Below are 22,266 nucleotides of genomic sequence, written 5' to 3'. Positions count from 1 at the left end.
AGTGGAGTCTGTGCCGCAGCTTACACATGTCTGCTGACATGAAGAGTCACTGTGAGTAAACTGCGAGGGTTTATTGCACAGAGATCATAAAAAATTGTCTCTTTCTATCTCATAGTTAGCCCTCCCTCAGTCTCAGCGCAGTTATCTGCTGATCAAATGGCATTGTTTTTGCTCACAGTAACTGTTCCACAGTTCCAATAAAGCGCTCCAAACATGTTTGGTGTGATCGCACTGTAAGTGTCCCTTTATGCCAATAGCAATCAACACAGAAACTCCTGCCTCAGTCTCTGCTAACTGAGAAGGTGCTGAAGCTAAAACCTGGCTCACTGTTTTATGCAATTGATTGTTCTTTAGCACATTTTTCTGCACATTTTTGCTTTTGAAATATGGAATAATAAAATGTTTTTGTTAAAATTTGTTGTTTCTTATACATGAACCCAAAGACTGTATTAAATTAAGATGCAACATACACATCAAGAGCCAAAACATATTAACTTTGATAACTTGTCTCTTGGGTACAAATCTTAATGTGCTAATTATTTTTATCCTTGAGATCATTTGCATTAATAGAATAATAACATAATTAAAAAAATCAGCATTTATTAGTTGTTGCATTACTGTTTGTGTAATTTAGTTGTATTTTCCCCGAGCAATAAGTTTGTAATTTTATTTTATCTTGACCCCCATCTACTCGTAGATAAGATGCATAAGCCCTGATGAAAACAGAAGGGAATATACTGCAATTATTAGAAATTATTAGAAAGCCAATATAAGATGGCTGTATTCCCATCAAGAAAAATGAACTACCTTCACCCTGGAAAAGGCGCTGACAAATGACCTCTCACATATTGATCACTGCACACGCAGATCCTCACGCACAGCATAATAACAACCAGCAGCGAGCGTAGCAGCGTTGATATTTGTTGTGTTGTTTTTTTTTTGTTTGTTTTTTTATTTCTTATTTGTCCTCGGGTTTAGTTTTAATGGCTGAGCGAACTAAGGCGAGAAACACAACACGGTATTCTCCAACCATAAATTAGATTTGCACCTCCAGCAAACTTTCACTTTGCTACTTGGTAACTTATCTCAGTTCTCATAAGTTTTCTAGTCTCCAGACGCCCACCCCTCCCCTCCTCAGCTCTCATCCTCTTGGTCAGTGAAACCAGTCCCAGCTGCACTTAAACAGAAACCCAGAGCTGCGGACGTAGACACATTCACACACTCCCACTCCCACACCGATTCCCTCAGAGGCACATAGGGTTAGAGTAATATCCAAAGTGCAGGTGGGACCTCGCTTTTGTAGCAATGCTGAACAGAGCAGGGCCAGAGCATGAGCCAAGTAATGGAGTGATGATCACTGCAGAGATTGAACAATCAAAGTAGGGAGGCCGTTGGTGGGGGCACTCATGGACTTAGGGAACTTGCACACTAATTGTATCTTATGACTAATTGGTAAATTAGTGAAACCTATTTCAAGGCGCCAGGCTTAGCTTTGGGGGACACCCACAGCTCATTATAGACTCATATTCTGGGCAGAGGAGGAGAAAAATAAAGGAAATTATACAATTGCTCAGGTGAGAATGGCAATTAAGCAAGTGCTTAAGAAGAGCAGGAAATGAAGCCTCATACACGCATAATTTACTATACTCTCCTGTGTCTGGCTTTAAATCACCGCTGATCCAGGGCATATATTTATGATGCCACGAGGAGGGAATAAGGACTGTGTTTTTGTGTACTTGTTTTTGTTTGTGTGTATACTAACATGCAGACATGAGCATAATATAATTATATGTAATAACTTAAGTTGTTGTTGTTTATCCTGCCGCTTTTAATCAATTAAATAGATTACAGTTACATTTTTTTAAAATTAATGACACTTCAAGGTCCGTAAATGGCAAGTTCGCTCTCCCAGAGAAACTATGATGACCCTTCATGATCTTTTTTTTAACACATTGTGATTTTGAACAAATTAGATTGTGTGAAGAAGAAAATTTTTTCCAAGTCCTGAAGGGACAGGACAACTTTATTAAGAGCGATATACCAGCTGATGCAATTTTCTGAAGATCTGACAACTTTTTTTTCTTTCTTTTCTTTTTTTTTTCCATGCCTGTTAGATGAAATAAAGTTAATTTAAATCTCAGCTAAATGTTATCAGCCCCTGAAAATAGATGGGCATAGATGAGATCATTGGCTCTCAGGTTTGAGAATTAGCAGTCTCCTCTCCTCCCCACTTTTTTTATACTTCTTTTTAGAAGATTGGAGAATTTAACTGCAAAGTGGGTTCTAGGGAAGATTTCCACTGCTCCCACTCCTGAGAAAACTGTAAGCCAAGTAAAATCCAAAAATACACATACTGGTACTGAGGCTTAGCAACAGTTCAGCTATTAAGAATTGAAAGTAGAATTGCTAGGAAGCAGATAAAAATAATAACCGGGAGGTGAGATTTGTGTACAAGAGACTTATTTTCTGTGCCCTTAATCTAAAGGCGAACGTATCACACAATCACCCAGTGTCTGTGGAAGCTGTAGAGGTCAGAAACAGGGTTGTTCTGGTTGAATTCTTAATCTTCAGTCCTGCTCGTCTTATCCCTCCTCCTTCATTCGCTTCTGTAGCATGCCTCTGTTATACCATCACTGCAAGCTGAATGTTTGTTCACCTGGTTCTGCCTTTGCTTTATGTTCCATTGCTTCAAGACCATTTTGGGGATATGTGCAATATTTCCATAAGGAGACAACTGAGCCATCCAAAACCCTCTTACCAAGCCTCCCTAACCAATTTGCCAGGAGTAAAACTAATATTGTCTTTAATCAGATGCAATTAGGTCTGCAAGTTAAGATCTTCTCCCAATTAAAACTCATTAGGCCCATAATGTCATTAGGGGAGTCCTGAGTAACCACCACTTGCTTTGGCAGCCTACTTGTCACAAACAACAGTGCAAGTCAATAGCTTTGTACCGCATAAAATGTTTATTTCAAGACGGCACAGAATAAAGAGGCTTAAGTGGAAAGGTTCAAGTTTTGTTTTTGTTTTTTTTTTTCTTCCATAGAGTCATTTGAAATTTAACAGCAGAAACACAAAAATTCAGCCTTAGTCTGAGATGTGGAAACATTGAGCTGCACTCAGGAAGGTTTTCTATATATAACTACAATGTTTGATGAAGGAAAAAGAAACATGGCTGTTGGCATGTGTTCATTACATAACATTCATGAAATATGAATTAAATTGTGGGATGCTTTTGAACATTGCTTTAAAATACTGTTTTATTGTAGAACCGGGACTCTGTTGGGATTGTTTTAGACACTTATTAAGTTTACAAATGTGTGTTCCCATTGCTTTATGAAAGATGTATCCTTTACAATCACTAAAGTAACTATCAAAATATATCTTCCAACTTAAGATACTGTGACTCAACACACTGCGTGTCATGTGCTGTGCTATCAAAGGTAGCACATTGTTGTGAATGACAGATTTATAATGAAAACGAGTTATTATACAGCAAATTAATTTTAGAAAAATTAATTAAAGAATGGTTAAACAGTTGTCAAATAGTCACCTGTGTCTTCTGCATATGCGACCGTATTATGTGCATTTGTCTGCATATATTTACTTGGAGAACAAACAATCAATAACGTGGTAGACCATAACCTCCTGTAATACAACTTCAAACAAAAGCAGTAGCGAGGTCAAATTTTAAATTTTCATTACCGTCTGCAAAATAAACAAAAAAATGGATTATGGCGCACGGAATCTAATAACGCATAAGATAACCACAGATGCACAACAAAATGAAAATATATGAAGTAACTGATTTTCTGTTTTGCCTGAACTACCCTACATTAAGCTACTAAAATATGGTGAACAAACTCAGACAGCAAAACTGCTGAAGGTATATTGAATTTGTGGGTCTTTGTCGTGCTCAAAAGCAGTTCATCATTGATTTCTGTGCACACTGCCGAAGAGTTTTTCTAAAGCCTTGAGACAGAACTACCTTGAAGTTAATGTGCTAAAGGCACACAGACACGGGGTTCTTGCTAGACAGAAATTCATACTGTCTCGGGCGTTGCTTTGAAAGCTTTCCCAGTGCACTATATTCACTCAACATGTAAAGAAACAGTAAAGCATATTAAAATTCGGCAAACTTTAAATGACCTCAGCAGGAATCCATTTTAATTCTACAGTATGTTTGTGATAAGATAAAAGAGGCTGCACTGTAAAAGGGACATTTACCAATATCAGTGTGTATGGTCTGTAAAATGTCTGTGTGACACCAATCAGCCGTAATTACCATAAGGGTTAGAGTTTTCCTCCTGTCTCTAATTGGCCTTTGCTGTCAATCAACAAGTGATTTCTGTTCACAATTGAACTAAGGGGAATGATAGAAGCAGCGATGGTGGGATAATTGAAAATAATTGAGCAAATTGCAGATTTGAGAAGTTGGCTTCATCAGCTCTGCGGGGGCGAAATATGAGCATGTGGAGAGAAGAGAGGTGAACAGAGGAAAAGCTAGATCTTAATGATAATGAACAAAACACTCATCTCCATTTTGCCTTCACCCCCGAGGATAGATCTGCTTATCTGAATAATCAGCCTCTACATGTCTCAATGTCACATGCACTGGAAGAGATGAGCATCTTTGATCTCTGTGTCCTGAGTTTCAGCGGCTCTTCACCAGCCCTAGGGCTGGCCCCTCCGAGAAGTCCCTCAAGCATGTGATGCAACCATGTTGGTGGACTACCTTCATGTAGTTAAGTGTGTGTTTGGCATCAGTGTGTTTATTTATGGTGCACGTGTGTATATCATGCTTTTTGTCATAATTCTGTTTATCAAGTTTTTAAAGACAAATGAACAAACAAAATATATTAAAAAAAACCAATCCTACAGTGATGCTACTAAACAGGTACATCAGGCGAGAAATGCTGTGATATTAATAATGCAATGAGACAATACTTTGCAGTTGCACAGTGGTTTGTTTTATGTAGCAAAATCCAATTCATGAATTTTTAGTCCAAAAATGTGGCAATTGTCCAATTCAACTGTTTAAATTCAGATTATAATCAACCCCCGAAGTCCCAGATGCCTCCCCTATTTCTGCTGAAAAATATAGCATCCAGGTTTTTCCATATTCACAGCCTCTGAGATTAACGATTTCCACGCAGGGGATCATCTCCAACCCACTTCACCATTACGGCTTTTCTTGCTAGCATTAAAAGAGACTGGAACACAGCATCTTTCTCTTTAAGAGAGGCGGGGACATTCCCAAGCAGACATGGTAGTGGATTTGCTAAAAGCTGCTGACCTATAGCTGTACTAACACATGAACATACTGCCGTTGAAATTTTGTGTATTCCCTCATGCCTACATGAGATTTACAGTCTGGTGTTTGGTGATGTTTTCAGTGTGATGAGGTTCCCTTTCCGTACTTACTATAGATATATGGAGATATGTATACTGTATATGTCAGTTTTATTCAAAGGACTTCATCCAACATGAAGTTATATTTGGGTGTATATAATATTGTAGCTGTAAATGTATACTCTATTCTATGCAAACTTTTATTTGAGCTTCACAGTGTGTATGTATGTAGCAACATAAATCAACTTCAGTCTACTATATTTTCTTCCGTGGGTGGATTTGTATATCTGATAAAGTAGCAATACTGACAAGCTATTGGGACTAAAGGCAGCCCCTCAGTTTCAGTTGTTTGTCATCGCTTTCTTTTCTTCCTCCTACTCTCCCCATCCTCAAGAGCTGCTTACCTTCCACATCTTTCAAAAAAAAAACCCCATCTTGCCTGTAATTTACATTTCCATATGCTGCCAGTGGCGCCAGGGAGAGTGGATAATTGGGTTGAAAGTGGTGACGGTGAAAGCAGGATAGAAAGGGATACAGAGAAGGCCAACTGAAAAAAAAAACAACAAGCCATTACAGGATGGTTTCTTTTTTTTCCCCTTCACTCGTCATTTTGCCATGCTGCTCTTAACCACTTGTGCAGCTGAAAAGATTTACCTTGGCCTTCCATTCTCTCTCATTCTGTACTCGCCTCCCCCAGAGCCTCGTTCCCTCCCTGCGTCTGCCTCATCCATATTCATCCTGCATCTCTCTCTTCCTCTTTCTCTCTCTTTCGCTCTCTCAAGCTCGCTCTCTCTTCCTCTCTCTCACTGTGTCACCCACAGCATGGCGTTAATACACCAATTAGTACTAAGAGCAGATAATGGACGATGTCATATTGCAAAAGGGAAACCGAGACACAGAGCCACAGTGAGTGAAAATTAGCAAAAGAGCAAGATTGAGAGTGTGAGTGAGAAAAGGGAAACGAGAGAGAGGGAGAGGTGGAGGTATCTTTATGGATGCAGTCTCTGAAAATGTTGAAATACTGCTTTTACAATGATCATCCCAATGGAAAGAGAGTGATAGGAAGAGCGCTCCGGTGGTCACAGGTTGCTTTATAAAAGCAGAGGTGTTACACCAACGCTTTGCTGGCTCCAAATACCGATGTCTGCTTTGTTAGACTCTTAAACCCTTTTCATTGGTTTCCTCCCCTTTCAGTACTGGAAATACCATACAGTTTTCTTTCCTGCTATTGTGTTCATTTGCACGCCCACAGGCCTTCTACTCGACTACACTACACAGGGCATGCATGAAAGGCTATAAAGACTTCCTCCAATAATGGTGGCTCTCTGTAGTAGTATGTTTTTACTTGCCAACAATATGGCAACATGCTGAAAAGAAATGCAGGTAATATCTTGATTAATTTTCATTCATACACAAAGTGAATAGCAGTGATTTGTATGAAACGGATTAATTCAGAAGTAATGCATATCATGTTTTAATATAATGCTAAGTGGCAACCTTATCTGTACGAAAACACACGCAACCATTATTCGGCTTATTATTTTATACAGCACATTGTGAAATGTGATGTGCTTTGATAACAAGTATTGCAAAAATAAATTTTGGTTTTGTGGTTTGTGGTACAGGAGATAATTTGTCAATCAGTGCAAAACACAAAGCCGTATAACTGTGAAAATAGGAGCTATTTGCAAATAGGGTAAGGTGTTATGTAAATATGGTGCCGCACAAACACGAGCTCCGACTAGGAAGAATTGGCATTAATCAAACATGAGCTAGAACAAATTAAAGTATGCCAGCTGTATGAGTCCATTTTCTCTGCCTTTTCAGGAGAACACAAGAAAACATTCAGGCAAACAGGACCACTGATGCTTTGTTGATAAAGTCTGTCTTATCGAGCAAGACATCGCTGTATTGAGAAACTAAATGCAACATGGAACACAAATGAAGAAAAAGAATGATTATTAACAGTGACTGAGATTTTCAGTCATGGTTGAGCCTCAATGAAATTATTCAGTGCTAGAACATCCTCACACACTGGCACAAAAACCGCTACAGTGCTACACAGGCGCTCACGCTTATCTTGGATTTTCTTTCATTTTTTTTCATGAGCTCTGTGTTTCAACCACTGTCTTTATCAACACTTATCTGGATCAATTTATTTAGGTGAAAGCAGGAGAGTAATTACCATGTGCTGTCTATAAAGTGCATTTCTGAATAAAGCTGGGCTTTTGATTTGCACTCAGCTTCCTGTGTGTTTCTGAGTTGCATCTATTTGTTTGAGAGCCTCTTAAAACAACACAACCATGCGTGGAGAGACAAAAGGCAGATCATATATTTGAGCACCATGAACTTTGCACTATAATGCACTATAATGCACTACAGTATAATGTAACTGTGTGTTCTGTTTTGAATGCACATATATTAGTTTTGTTATAAACTATTCATTGTATTTATTATGTATTTCAACACCAAACAACATCCCATCATAACTATCTAATGCACACCATTCAGTTTCTCAATCAAGAGCTTGTATAAATCTTTATCATTCTTTATGTTTATTTATCTTTTATATCATTTGACTTTCAGAGATCATATTATTTATGAGCAACGTGATCAAGCAGCGCTTACGAGGCCAATCAGCACTTAATCAGAGTTACTATTGTTGTTGCTAAGAGACCAGTGTGCAGTGAACAATTGTTCAGATTTTGCAAAGCACAAAGGAAAGACTTGATGCTTCGACTTTGTCGACATTTGTTTTTTTTTAGCGGTCCAGAGTGGACCAGGTGGCACGGTTTGCCTGCAGCCTAATTATACAGTGTACTGTGACTTTGCATGAATAACATCTGTTTCTGAAAAAATACTGATAAAGCGTGAGACCGCCATAGAGCACAAACTACATTATGCCCTGTGTTTATTGACACAATGAGTCAGACAGCCCGTGAAGGTCAATTGCCTAGATTTGAGAGTGGTATAACAGAGTAGGTACTGTGTAACAGAAAGCTAAGTGGCAACGGCGTGTAGCGCCTATTCAGTAGAGTCCAACATTAGCTACCACAATAGAAACTGCCAAAAGGATTTTCAGAGTGAAAAGAAAAATTGCAACATGTACCCCGAACTGGTGCAATTATTGCGTGTGATATGGAAGTTAAATAATTTCATCTGGCACTGGAGCACTTAGCCCATGTTCACCTGGAGACAAAGAGTTCTTGGGATTAATCCAGAGTTATTACTCATGGCAAGTTCAGTCTAAAATAAAAATCAAACAAAACTGCAACGGTAGTAGTTTTCAAATATTTTTAGTAATTGGTTCAAATTTAAATCTATTTAATGGCTTTCAAGCAGACGTAGCAAAACAATTTCCACTGAACACACAGACACACGCGTCAATATCCACGTAATTAAAGTGCTTTTAGTGAGGATACGTAACTTTTTTTAAACAGGTGCATTTGAATGATAATAGCAGATTAAATCTCTCAGTTTATTTAAGGACATAGATGTTAAGCTACTTCACTGAATGCCAGTACAGTTGGACGACAGATGAGGAACTATAAATATATTGCATGTCTGTCTCAGATTCTTATTATAATAATGTCTTTGACTGTCTCCATGGGTAACAGTAAAGTAATGCTTAATGCAATTTATGTTTTAAGGCATCATTAGGCAGTGTAGGAATGTTGCCATATAAATGTCATCAACTGCTACTGGTTTGAAGCCAGTGTTATGTTTTTTAACTGGTGAGTACCATATTTATTTGGAGGATAGCTCTCACTACCCAGGCCTAGCCCTAGCTTGCTAGTTTGCTTATCAAGGTGCAGCTGTAATTCTCGGTGACCTTAAATGGGATGCTAATTTTGGCCCAAGAGAAACAGGCTTAAAAGAATACACTTACCAGAAAAAGTGAGCAGCTGCTTTCAACTAAGAGTGGCTTTTAGTAGAACTACCAAGAAGCTTCAATGTCTCCACTTAGTTGCTGATTTTTTTCTTCCTTCCTTCCATACACTTTCACCCCCTTAAACCCTTACCCACCTGTGAACGTCCTGGAGAACACCTGCCAATGTACTCACTCAGCGCCGTATAACACGCTTTCTTTTTTCAACAAACTGTGTGACACCAGAAGAACCAGAAAAGTAATCTTTTGAAAAATCCATCTATTCCTGGGCAGCAGACTGCAATCTTAAAGATGTAGTTTCTTTTGAATGTTGGTGCTTTGACATTATTTAGAAACTTTTTTTAAGTGCTTTGAAACTAATGGAAAAAATAAAAAGCCTAGGTACATTTTAATACATGGTGCACATAAGTGAAGAATCTACAAGTCTTATATGAGCACAGAGAACTTGCTGTATGGTTGATTTAAATGACTCCCACACAAATGGCTGTTATCATGGCGGTTTTATTGATTTACTGTCCATACAGTATAAAATTCTTGGACTTTTAAAATAAATCTTTAACACACACTCAACATAATGTCCTGCACTGAAGCTTCAGCTCCATCTTGACATTAGACATTTCATCTCTCTAGCAGCAAGGTTCAGTCACCTTGACTTCATGCTGACACATGGATAGAACTTTGTCTTTCATGACGTCTTTGCTTTTTAAAAAACTTGGACGATTTCTAAGTGAAACACCTCTTTAAAATTAATGCAGTGAAAGCATTTCAGTGGCAGGCTAAGTAGTTGGATTAGAGCACTGGCTATTTAATTTTAAAATACAGATGGCTGCAGTTTAAAATGATGCACAAATCAGTTTATAGTGATTTGCACATTATTTCCGTATAGAATACAAAGGCAACATATCAAGTTAAATGTGAAAACTGAGAATTTTTTGTTGGTTTGGGGAAAAAAACAGACTCATTTTGTGTCTGATGCCAGCAACATCCGTCCCAGCTCTTTTCTCCAAAAGTTGGGAAAGAGATGTATTTACCAATGTGATGATCATCGTCTTCTTTTAAGAGAAAATCTCTGAGTGTTTGTACTGTGGAAGCAAATTGCAGTAGTTATGTTACTTGTAGTTTTACAAACAAAATGTTAGCTGCTGCAACAGTTTAACAGTCTTCTGTGTCATATTTTTGTGTCATAATATGCCAGGTGTTATAATTGGATGAAAGGGTTATTGGGTGGAAAGCTACCGGCATATGTGCAGGATGTGGCTTGGCATTGACTTGTATGAAATAAGGAAGTCACCTGAGTAGTTGCCTGTTCTACCAAAATCAGTATATATCAGTCAAAAGTCACGGAGGCATTACAGATTTACAAGTTCCCCGTGCCATGTGCACTAATGCACACCCATGCCATCACAACACTGACTGCTAAACTGTACTCTGATAACAAGATGGATGGCTTCTCTCCTCTTTAACCAGGCGATTGCAGCATTCATAATTTCCAAAGCCAATTTCCAATTGTGATCAGTCATTCCACAGCAGTTTTCTGCTTTTCCTCAGTCTTTAATGAGCTCTGGCACCGAGAAGGCAGCAGCGATTCTGGATCTTGTTGTATTTGTGGATGTAGTTACACTCTGTTCACTGCCAGAGGTTTGAGGAAGTGTTACTGAGCCCATAGAGTGAGCTCTGCTTTAGAATAAGCTCTGTTGTGAATGCAGACCCACTGTGAATGCCCTCCGGTACACAGATTTATGTTACTGTTGATCATGTCATTTTCAGTTTTTTAAATCTTATTTTCAAATTACTGATCTAGTATCCATTTAGCTTTTTCAGAGCGGTGCGCCACTATAACTTTTGCCTGTGAAAGACTCAGCCTCTCTTAAATGTTCCTTTTATACCCAGTTATGTTTGTGACCTATTGCTAATTAAACTAATTAATCGCTTGATGTTCCACTAGGTTCTTTTTTTTAGTCATTATACAACCAGGTCTTTGATGACCTTGCCCCAGCGTCTTTTAAACATGCTGGCATAAAACAAAAACAAAAAAGTCACAGCATTTTTGGAACCGTTTGTATAGTGAAATATATATCAGAGAAAGGTGGGAGGGTGGTTCTGAGCAAAGTTAATGTAGGAATCAAATAGTCAGTGTCTTTTTTTTCTTGCAGGTACTTCAAGACGATTTGCTTACACCGTGTGCAATTAAGCTACACCTAATTTGCAGGGCAATTACAGATGACCATTTAAAGGACCTCTGGCGGTTCCTGATATCCACCTTGGGAAACCACGTGGGTTAGGCATCTGAAAAAAAAGAAAAGAAAAGGTGCCAATGTTATACAAAGAAAGCAGTTTCATTAGTGGGCGGGCAGACGTGGTATAGACTACATTTCCTTAACTTAGGTCGACTAAGGCTTGGTTATAAAACTCATGAAACTGTCTTCAAGGTACCAAACTGTATGTGAAAGCCAGTGACGAATGCGCTAGGTTGTAATTGGCCCGATGCAGAACTGCAGAGGTTGAAAATGCGGTGTGGACGGTCCTGATGAGAGTGCGCTCTGCCTGTCGACAAAGAGGGAAACTAGAGTGATCCGTTCTGTGCGTCAAGACGCACGAGATAACCGCATGTGACCTGTGTAGACTGTCCTAATTCCAACGGATGATTTTTACACTGTAGAGCTGCACGAAGTCAAGGAGTCGACAGTTCGGGGGGGGGAAAGCGTGTAACAGAAACACATCAGGCATTCAAGAGTCTGATCTGTATTACGCAGACGTTTTGCGACGGTGGCACATTTGCTCAAATGCTCACCACCAAGCCAGCGGCGGACGGACAACAGAATTACAACTTAAATTTTCTTAATAATCAACTATAGTTTAACATTTCCGTCACCTTCATCGTTAAAGTGTTCCGCACGCTCTAATTTTAATTTTCTACCAGGATGGTGTCGTCGCCGTTATTTATTTTGATGCCCACACGGGCGCATTTTCGTGAGAATCTGTTTTGTCCGTGAGGATTTTCCCTCCACTGGCTTTATCATATTTTTTAGTCGGGTGGATTTTTCCCCCCCTGTCTCCCGTCTTTAAGATAGCAGGCTATTAATTTTTAATTCTTATGCATCCGCACGAAGACGGCACCAGAGAGGAGAAAAAACGAGTGATAACCAGAGGGGAAGAAAAGGAGAAGGAGGCAAGTGAGGAGAGAAACGAGAATGAATGAGACACACTGAGAAAACAAGGAGAAGGAGATTGGAGGAATCAAGGTAGGATCGATGTCCAGTTTTTATTTTACACGTGCTCTAAATACATGTGATACGAGTGCGACAGTAATAGCATGTAATGCGCAGCAACCTGGCTTCTTCTGTGAGCCTGCGTGAGGTGTTCAGACGTGGTAATACGATTTATTTATGTAATATTTTATGTTTTGACAGATAGCGAAGTTCATGTTTACGGTGCGTCAACAGCAGTCGCCTCATATTTAAAATGCGTGCTGGATGTTCTAAATTAGTCGCATCTGAGAGTAACTCTCGTCTGTGGGCCTGTGCGTTGCACCGTGGCCTGGACAGTAACAGATTTTGGCAATTTTAATTAATACATAGGGTCTGCGAGCCTGAAAGTGACAGTGTGCATGTCCTGTAAAAGCGAAGAAGCCGTGAAGTGTTTTTAGTTGACATTGGGAAATCGAGGCAAATCACGACTCTTTTTTCAAAAGCCCCACAATATAAGCGAAGAGCTGTTTATAACCCTACCAGAAAAGGTAGACAAGAAAAAAATCAGATGTTCTGGGATATTTGTGACAGAAGTTGTTTTTGTAATTACTCTGTTCAGGGTTTGCTCCGCAAGTTCCTTCAATTAGAGAAAGAAATGAAGTAAACAATTGATTATTAGAGGAATCGCATCAGGGCAAGTGCACAGCCTCAGTGTGAACTACTCTGTCCAACCCCCGTGTCCAAGACTACATCATTAATCCTACCTTGTCAAATCATTAACTATAGGCTAGCTGTTGGGAGTCCCGGGAGTCCTTGAGTGTTTCTGGGTCTCCCAAACTATGTGAGAAGTTCTGTTAAATTTAGCCCATCTGAAATTCTAATAATAGCTTGTGCAATGGCAACAGGATATGTTATTGTCTTAATATCACCTCACTACAAACCAAGCCAGGAATAATACTGTCATACATCCAAATTTAATCAAATGTGACCCCCTTAATATTTAGGGGTTCAAATCATGATAACCCCATTATAATGTTACTACGCTGAGCTAATTCCCAATTTAATAATAAAATCTCTAATAAAAAGGCATCAGCCGACTATATTGCAGCTATGATAGATGAAATCAAACCTTTTGTCTTTGTGTGTTATTATGATAAAATTGAACCTGAGGAGGCACACAAGAAAGCCCCTGAAAACAGTTATTTTCAGTTTGTAATCCTTTCCCTCATTCTTTCCCTCATTTCACTGGGGTGCATTGTGTTTGCCCTGCCAATTCTTAGGGAAAAAATTGGCATGTCTACTATTCTGAAGGGGCTGAATGAAATTTAAATTCTTCAGGTGGTAAAACAGCAATATTGCAACTGTCTGATTGCGTTATCTGGGCATTCAAGAAGCCAGACTTGGAATTGGTTTACTGCCAAACACACTCCCCGGGAAGACAGAAGGATTTATTTCCCCCTTGTCTGTGTGTCACATCACCATCAGAAAAATTATTCCCGGCTTTCAATGGTTGAATAATAGTCATATATTAGCATGGCATTAATGATCGTCACACATTTAATAAGTCACTAATCATAATTAGATTTACTTGAGTTTTCAGAAGCTTTGCAATGCTGTGGTCAGGATTTGATTATTGTTTTATTTTATTTAAAACATCGGCTGTGAAGAAGACACTGTATACACAACCTGATTGATTTTTTTTTTAAATTCTTCAATCTATTTAGGTTTAAAGTGTAGTCATTGCATCTATATGAACATGAGAAATGCACATACTCATGCTTTCGTTTGTAGCATGATGTGTCTGTGCATGTGTGCAGGCGCTCGCGCACGTGCACAGACACGTACACTTAATCTTTTTTATAAATAAGATTAACAGTGCTAAGTTCCCAAAGCGAGTACACCTTCCTATTTTTCTTATTCTTTTCTTTCTGCTTTCTGCTGTTTATATCCCTACAGCTCTTTGACAAGACTGACTACATAACTTTGTTGATAGAAAATAAGCGGAAAGGAAAAAGCATTGATGATTTTTACAAAATAACCTGTGTTATTTCGGGACAGCTAAGTGTACTGCATCTATGCTGTTTCAAAGAATGATGTAACATTGGAAAAATAACATTGACTGGATTTTAAAGAAATGCTGACACCTGTTCTGTCACTGTAATACTTGATTTAAAAAAAAAAAGACGCTCTTGCCATGATTATTAATTACTGCAAGCAACACATATTGAATGTTACATGCCAAAAAGCTGGATTGTTGATTTTGACACTGCATGGAGATTCATCCTTAACCTGTGAAAGCCAGTGACATCTTTTTCACACATAAGATGGTATGAAATGAAAATGAATGTGGCTTTTAGTAACAGTATAACAGTACATTATTCTACACTTTTAATGCCCTCTGGGGTAGCAAATAACATAATTCAAAATGCACGCATAATACAGATAAATATGCAGTTCAATTAAATTTTCTGTTTTGCGATCAAATTGTTTTAAATTTTCGGTTCTCAGTGGGCAATTACACGTGTTATTAAAATAAAAAATAAACTAATAATCACTAAAGAATAGAAGAGAGCAGTTTGCTATGAAAATCTGCTAATTAAAGCCATCCGTCAGTCAAGTCAAGACACAGAATTTCATAACATTGTGCGGCAAACACAAAAATTATTTAGCCACAAGTGCACACGATAACACATGTAGCCATTTCTCTTTTCATTACAAAGTGAATAATTTAAATTAATTCAAATTGTTGCATATGTGGTGATGGTGTTCTAACATGCCCACTTAACAACACACACTTTACTGTGCACACATAATGCCACTATAAGCTATTTCAATCTCCAGGAGGGAATCAAAGGCAAATATTTGTTCCAGTACAGAACAGAGGAACTCTACTATGGCGTTGGAGTATTTTCAAATGATAAACTTAATCTCAGAATTGTCTTTTGATGATGGAAGGTTCCCAGATATGATATTGGATTAGTAAAATCCTTGCACGTTCAGCAGGCGCAGGCTTCTTATAGGCCATTGAAAAGGGGAATTTATTTTCGGATATGTGCGTGGTCAATATATATAGATTTATCATAAATCTGAAGATTATTTTCCATTGTAATACATGGCAAACAAACTATTTTTTCATAATCTGATTTCTGCATAGCGCACAAAAAGCATTCAGATGAGTGATATAGCATCGTTACAGTATGAGATTAAGAAGCGCTCTTCAGCCTGTTCAATCTTATTAGGGTGGAGGTAACCAGTGAGGATTGTGGCAGTGATGGGATCCATGCCCATTATTATTGTCTCACGGGATGCTGCCTGGGTACCTGTGCGCCCCTTGTGAATGGGCAGGAGTATTCTTTTATTCCCCTTTTTGTTATGTCAAAATGCTGCGTGTCTGTTGGGCAGTTTTTCTCTGGACTGACCCAAAAGCTCTTTATTGTGTAGCGCCAGGTAGCTTTTCCTCACTCCTTGCCTTTGTAGTTAGCAGTGTTTACCTGGCAGTGGCAGTTCTGGGGTTGTCACTAGCCTGATAAGACTTGTCCTGACAGGAAAACCATTATGATTATGACAGTTATTGTGTTTCAGTGTTTTACCACTGCTGACAAAATACACTGGAAATGGTTTTTAACAGCTTTTGTTGGACTAATTATTGCAATCAAAAATACCATATTATGTTTTCTAAGCCCATTTGTAATGTGTTGGCTGTTTTCCCCTTAAATGCTAGATTACATTTTTGGAGGATAAACATGCAATAATGGATTGGATATAAAGCAGCAAAAAGAGGAAGACGGGAAAGGAAAATAGAAGGGGTGAAGAGTGGAGGGTGCACTGGCCAGGGATATACATAACGGCCAAGAAACAGCGCCTGTCTTTGCTGTGGCAATGAGGTGCAGAAGTGATGGGCATTGAATGTCCTTTGTGAGGCTCCTGGCCTTTGTGCTGTGGAGTTATCTGTGATGTAGTCACGCAGCCATGCTGCAGCCTGTTGGTTATCGGCCCTGGCGTCTCTGCTACATCTGGAGAAAGTCTGGAGGTGTGGGTTTTGAGGAGCCAATCTTACAGGAACCCCACCACACACTAATTCAATTCAGTTGCTGCCAGCCTTGAGCACGTGTAGGCGCCGGCGTGGCGAAAATGAACAGGAGCAATAAGAGCACATGAACAGAAAAAATCGATGAGGACTCTTTTTCATAAATGGAGTGGGTGTTAAATTAGCTGGATTGGCCCATGTAGCAACACATTGGATTGAGTGTCTGGTGTATTTGGGTTGTGTCTATCGACTGAGAGACGACTGGGTGTACAGCAGGGGAAAGACTCAGTGATGCTCATTCAATGTGACCAATCAGCTTCACCAGCAATTCATTCAGTTTTACACTGATTTGTCAGAGAAAATGGGATCTCTGTTTAAAAAAAAATGTGTCGCTGGAGTTTCAGTGACCATATTACAGTTGCTTGTTTTATTCCATGTAATTTTCTGCCTTTATTAGATATTCAGAGTTTAGATAGGTAGAAAAAGATATACCCAGACTACTTGAGTTGTCCAGTCACCTATAAAAACCCTTTGAGCCTGTCTGATTTGCTTACAACAAAATTAATAGAAAACTTTAAATCCCAGTTATGAAATCACTTTGTTTTCCAGTTTTCATTTCTGAACATTTGTTTTATAGGTTTTCAAAGCCCTGTGCCAGGATATAATTTTAAAGGTACTTGAAAATAATGATCACAAATCAGTATAATTTTGCCCTGCGGGTTGTCTGGCATTTTGGAAAGTAAGTTGTGGCAGCTCTTGCCAAAGGTGTATAATGGCAATGGTGCCATTGAGATCAACTTCAGTCCTTCTGCGAACCATGGATGCGGTCACAGAAAGCTCTATAAATGCAAATATATGCAAGTAAACTCAAATATTTATAAAATTCTTTAAGTTAAACTAAATGCAAATTTTCACCTAAAACTAAATACCCAAAAGGAGCAGAAGGGAGAAACTTTGACTAGACAAAAGGTGAAGCTTTAGGTAATTGGAGTAGGTTTCCACATCTAAGCTGTCCATCTGAAAAAGGAGGAGCACACAGATGAAAGGAAACAGGGATCAATTGACCTAATAGCTTGTCCAATCAATCCTTATGTTTTCTGATAGCTTGATGGAGGGTGCAGAGCGGAGTGGCGGATGAGCCCCTCTAATTGGCTTGGCCAAAATGGACAGAGCGGGAGACTGAGTGGTAATGGCAGAAGTAGTCGTCACTCCTCCTCACACCTGGTGCTCTCATTCTACCTGCGTCAATACTGACACCTTTATCCTCATTACCTCCTGCTTAGTGCCATGTCCAGACCCTTCATCTTCAATGGAACTTCAGTGTTCCTTTATTATTTCTCCGTTTGCACAATCCTCCTCCTTTCTCGCTTTCTGCCACCGACCTCTCGCAGTCAATGACTGCAGGAGTTGCTCGGTGTTGTCTTTGCTATCCCGGCATTTTGTTGGGCACTAGAATTAGGAGAGACATGTTTATAAACAGGATCCTTGCAAGCTGTGTTCATGCGAGACACACCTGAGTCATTCCACAGAGGGACGGCCCTAGTGGGTTTGTATTTGTGTCAGCAGCACTCCCATTGGAGTATATGGTGTTGGACCGGTGTGAGCATGTTTGTGTCTGTATGTCTCTGTGTTCCGTGCTGTGAGTACTGAGAACACCAAGAAACAACATGGGACTGAAAGAAGCTGCTTGTTTTCCTGTCTGCCAAGATGGGAGCTGGAGGAAAGCAGATTGAGAAAAAAGAAATGAGGTAGGGGAGGAGGGGAACGGGAGAAGAGATGGAGCTCCTTGAGAAAGGTATGAAAGGGCACGTATATACATAAACAGCTGCAAAAACACCCAGAGCATTTTACATGATGCCAGATAAGACGGAGAGGGGGGAAGTGCACCGTGATGGAAAAAGTCCATAAACACCTAGAGCAATGAACTTCAAGAGAGAGGTAGATGAGTGAGTGAGTGAGAGAAAGAGAGGGAGAGAGAGAGCATCCGAGGTGGATTAATTAAGGATTATAATTATGTTGGGACTATGCATGCCTCACCTGAGACTAGCCTGTGCTGCGCCTCTCCAATCCTCATGCCCTCTGCTCCTCTGCACATATGGACACAAACCAAAGTACTACCCACACTTGTGGTATCATAGATTCACCTCCCTGACACTGTATGCAAAAGTGGATGAGTGCAACAGCTTATTAACCTTTTTGCTGCTCTGAGTGTGTGTGTGTGTGTTTTTAATCGGCCTAGTACAGTATTGTTGTTATAATGTTCCCTTTTGTACTCGTGCAGCGAACGTGCCAAATTTATCTGGACTGAACACAGCACAGTCCTGTAAGAATCATCTTGAGGTGAAAGTGAGTTTGTGTCCAGGCAGTTGTTTAAATTCCCAACAATTGGCTGATGGCACTAAAGAGCAACTACACAATTTTCAGTTTTCACATGCTTTGCTTAAATTAGCATCTGTAAACAGTGATTGAGTATCAGTTGTTACGGTGAACAAGTTAACAAACAGCTGCTTATTTACACAGCTGGTAGATGCATAACGGGAATAATTATTTGATATATTTCTGGCCACCTCGTGAAATGTACTCTCTTTCTAGCAGCTAATTGCTTCATCATGTTCATTAGCGAGCAAGGTACTTTTCTGTTGTGGTAGAAGGCAGGTAGCATAAACTGGGTCTATCAGCATGTTTTCAGAAACACCTGAGATGCATGTACGTGATGTTGATGAGAGTGATGGGAATGAACTGCTGCAAAATCCAAGATATTTCCATGCTGATCAGCTATAGAGGCACAGGTACAGTTTCTTTTTGCATTACAAAGATAGTATTGAGGCTGCAATGTTCATGCCTCTGAGTGGATAAAGCCTTGTTTTTTTCCACTGAAACAGTCAACAACTAGCACCCAGGTGTGGTATTAACAGAATCAATGTGAGGTAAGATGCTGCTAAAAATGACCATGCATGCTCAGCAAACCCTCTGTGGTTATATGGAGGGTTTTTTCTTTTTTTCTTTTTTGTCGTTGTTTCTAAAAACTACACTGCTGTGCAGCAATTTTTAGTAGTCGAGTGCTTTGTTACCTTTGTCTGAAACGGGGACAAAAGAAAGTCAAACGTTTTTATGAAAAATGAAAATCTGAAGATGGGGACCACAAGAGGTTACACTGTGGATGGTGAAGGACATGTCTGTAATTGAATATAGTAGCTAGTCTGTCTGCTCGAATACGATTGTACTTTTAATCTAGTAACAATTACGTTCACACCGCTTGTCCTCCTGTAGTGCTTTTAGAGTATGATCACGAGCCGTACGTCACCTGACCACAATAGGACTTTGCTAAAGCACAGCTTGGCCTCTGGTCAGCTCACATCCCCAAAGTTGATACAGAAAAGACACACATAACACAACATAAACTGATCACCAAAGGCACAAACGCACACACGCTTTCTGCAGCTGCAGAGGCATTTAGGAAACAGAATGGGAATGGATTTAATTGAGTCTTTGATCATTATAGAATTACCATGTGCCTTCTTGGCACCCTGGTTATTGTTTCATGGATTAATCATTTTCATTCAACAAATTGTGGAATCCACACAGTAAATCAGTGTTCTGCCTGCTTGACACAGATATGCAGTTGGAGCAAGGGAATTCTAATGTGTCCTTGCCCTCCAATTGGCTGCAGTCGGCCATGCGACTTGATTTATTTGACAGATTGGTTTTATTGATTTACTGAATTAATGTGGTGCCTGTTTAATCAGTGTGCTATGGAACTATGCAGAATTTGACATCTCTGTGAACTCAAATGAATTGAGTGTATAATATTGATTTGGTTATCTACAGTATTTATTCAGCCATTTGTCTAAGAGCTGATTAATTCAGTGTTTACGAAATAATTTAGGTGTGTGTTGGCTGTGCAGCTGTTTATCTGTGTGTGTCTTTCTCTCTGTAGCAGTGTTCGGAAGGTATAACTTTTCTGCAAAAGCATGCTGCCACTGAATTGTGTCGAATGACTCATCACATCAAGACTCGGCTCTTGTGCGATTAGTATTAATGCATACACACACTGCACAGTTCAGTATATGCATATCTGGGGACTTTGCCACATGTGAGGTGTCCCTGTATTAGTACTGTGCTCTATAATTGCAGATAATATATCGTAGGGCTGAAGCTAAATCATGATCATTAATATTTCAGGCACTGTTGTGGTCAAGATTATATAACATGATTACTCATTAACTGTTTGCGAACAGCTGAATGCATTTTACCTATCCTGTAAACCGAGACCTCTCTTTCCTTTAACTGAGCTGGTGGTAATTTTAACCTGCCACAGTCCAGTGTGAATGGAATTGCACCACTGTAAATGAAAGGGGTGCACTAGATTTTTATGACGCCAAACAAAAGCGTCTTGTTATCTCAATTATCATGCCTCACGATGGACAGAAGCCAAAATCGTACATGAAAATAAAATTCAATTTAATCGCACTGCCCTAGCTGGAGCAGTGCTCAGCACCGGTGTGGTGATTGAGCAGTATCTGTCAAAGAGGGCCAGAAGAAGGAGAACAGTTCTAATTAGAGCTAACTCAGGATGGATATGGATGCTTTCTGACAGCTGTCTCATCTGATTCTGCTGCCCCATGGAAGAAGCAGTTGTTTGGAGATGTTTGTTTTGGCTCATTATGGATAAAAGTAGAAGCTTTGCACATCTATTTTCTCCCATTCTATGTCTGTTGTTATCACCAGCTTTGCTGTTACACGGATATCTCAGCTGTCAATTGGTTTCCTGTATTTATAGAGCATCTTGTGTGCTCACAAGACATTTTGCACTACCAGATGTGATCCTAGAATGGATCCTGCAAGGATAAAAAAAACATTTGACTGTACTGAGAAATGATCAATGATGCATTTCTGGGGCTGGGCATCAGTCTACAGTAGCACTAAAATACATGAAGGTATAACACGCTATATGCGATCGGAGATCTATAGCTATTGTCGATTGTAGGAGAAAGTGCTAATTTATTAATGGGGGATACAGTGAACCATGCACTGTAAACTCTTACTCGATGTATTTATTCACTCATATGACATGGACCACTGCTTAGGTCATAATTACCATACAAGTTCAGAAAAATGCAGCATTCTGTATTCCACTGACATTTCTGCTGTTCATTATATTACACTGTATATTTAATAAGGTGTACGACTAAAATACACTGTATTAGAGAGGCTTAGGGACAAATAAGGTGGGTGTGATGGGAGGGCATTTTTATTCATTTTATAAGAAGATTCCATTATGTTTTCTATTGTTGGTGTTTCTCACAAAGAGTCATGTAATAATTATACTGTAGAGTATCTGATGGCTGAAATTCCTCAACTGCTTAAAAAAAATAAAAGCAAACACCAGTAATCAATGTAAAATACCCCTTACCTCTAACCTAAAGAGGTTACATGAATGCTAATAACGTGATCATAACCAGATTAAGGCAGTGCTCAAATTATTGCAGCAGTCATGTAGTCATCCTAACTGGATTATCTTAGCTAAGTTGGAGCCACAGTTGAAGAATGGCTAACTTAGGTGACTGACCTCAAAATCAATCTTTTGCTTTACTTCACTATTTCTTGTTTCCGTGCAAAGCAGTGGGTTTATGTACAACACCAAGGTACGGCTGGAGGTAGACAGCCAGCTGAAAAAGCACAACATGTTTCTGGGTGACAGAGAAGTGTCTTTTTGTGTTTCAAAGTAAAGTAACAAAGCCTGTGTTACAGGGCTCTGTAAACTGATCATCACAGCAAAACAGACTTGAACATTTTCCTTGTGGTGCAAA

The 22,266-nt window shown here is 39.3% G+C and overlaps 1 protein-coding gene across 3 annotated transcripts in view; it reads left to right on the top strand.

Moving 5' to 3' along the window:
- Window positions 1-11,615: 11,615 nt before the first annotated feature.
- adgrl1a (adhesion G protein-coupled receptor L1a) overlaps window positions 11,616-22,266 on the top strand; it is a 95,660-nt gene continuing 85,009 nt past the window's right edge. Inside the window, exon 1 of one of the 3 annotated variants that reach the window (XM_025906625.1) lies at window positions 11,616-12,483. The gene's annotated coding sequence lies outside the window, so the exon portion shown is untranslated. The remainder of the gene's footprint in view (window positions 12,484-22,266) is intronic. The other 2 variants (XM_005468689.4, XM_005468690.4) reach the window with 2 other exon arrangements.

This window comes from Oreochromis niloticus, linkage group LG4 (assembly GCF_001858045.2).
Source record: "Oreochromis niloticus isolate F11D_XX linkage group LG4, O_niloticus_UMD_NMBU, whole genome shotgun sequence".
In the NCBI taxonomy this organism is placed as follows: Eukaryota; Metazoa; Chordata; class Actinopteri; order Cichliformes; family Cichlidae; genus Oreochromis; species Oreochromis niloticus.
The sequence above is the reverse complement of the archived record's forward strand: the minus strand, read 5'-3'. Positions and strand labels throughout refer to the sequence as shown.